Raw genomic sequence first — 1,115 nt, forward strand, 5'->3', positions numbered from 1 at the left:
GTAGGGACCGTCTCTTTATGATGCCTACTTGGACTTCCCAAGTGCTTAGTACAGTGCTCTGCACACAGTAAGTGCTCAATAAATACGATTGAATGAATGACTGGTGCACTTGCAAAAGTGCAATAAAGTAGGTAGACATCATACTTAGTCTTAAGAAGCTTAAGATGTAGTATGGTGGAGATCCCGTAAAAGAAATTATAGATAGGAGAATCAATCAATCAATCAATCATATTTATTGAGCGCTTACTATGTGCAGAGCACTGTACTAAGCGCTTGGGAAGTACAAATTGGCAACATACAGAGGCAGTCCCTACCCAACAGTGGGCTCACAGTCTAAAAGGGGGAGACAGAGAACAAAACCAAACATACTAACAAAATAAAATAAATAGAATAGATATGTACAAATAAAATAAATAAATAAATAGAGTAAAAAATATGTACAAACATATATACGTATATACAGGTGCTGTGGGGAAGGGAAGGAGGTAAGATGGGGGGGATGGAGAAGGGGACGAGGGGGAGAGGAAGGAAGGGGCTCAGTCTGGGAAGGCCTCCTGGAGGAGGGGAGCTCTCAGCAGGGCCTTGAAGGGAGGAAGAGAGCTAGCTTGGCGGATGGGCAGAGGGAGGGCATTCCAGGCCCGGGGGATGACATGGGCCGGGGGTCGATGGCGGGACAGGCGAGAGCGAGGTACGGTGAGGAGATCAGCGGTGGAGGAGCGGAGGGTGTGGACTGGGCTGTAGAAGGAGAGAAGGGAGGTGAGGTAGGAGGGAGCGAGGGGATGGACAGCCTTGAAGCCCAGGGTGAGGAGTTTCTGCCCAATGCGCAGATTGATTGGTAGCCACTGGAGATTTTTGAGGAGGGGAGTGATATGCCCAGAGCGTTTCTGGACAAAGATAATCCGGGCAGCAGCATGAAGTATGGATTGAAGTGGGGAGAGACACGAGGATGGGAGATCAGAGAGAAGGCTGATGCAGTAGTCCAGACGGGATAGAATGAGAGCTTGAATGAGCAGGGTAGTGGTTGGGATGGAGAAGAAAGGGCGGATCTTGACAATGTTGTGGAGCTGAGACCGGCAGGTTTTGGTCACGGCTTGGATGTGAGCGGTGAACGAGAG

The sequence above is a fragment of the Tachyglossus aculeatus genome, chromosome 5, assembly GCF_015852505.1.
Source record: "Tachyglossus aculeatus isolate mTacAcu1 chromosome 5, mTacAcu1.pri, whole genome shotgun sequence".
NCBI classification, from domain to species: domain Eukaryota; kingdom Metazoa; phylum Chordata; class Mammalia; order Monotremata; family Tachyglossidae; genus Tachyglossus; species Tachyglossus aculeatus.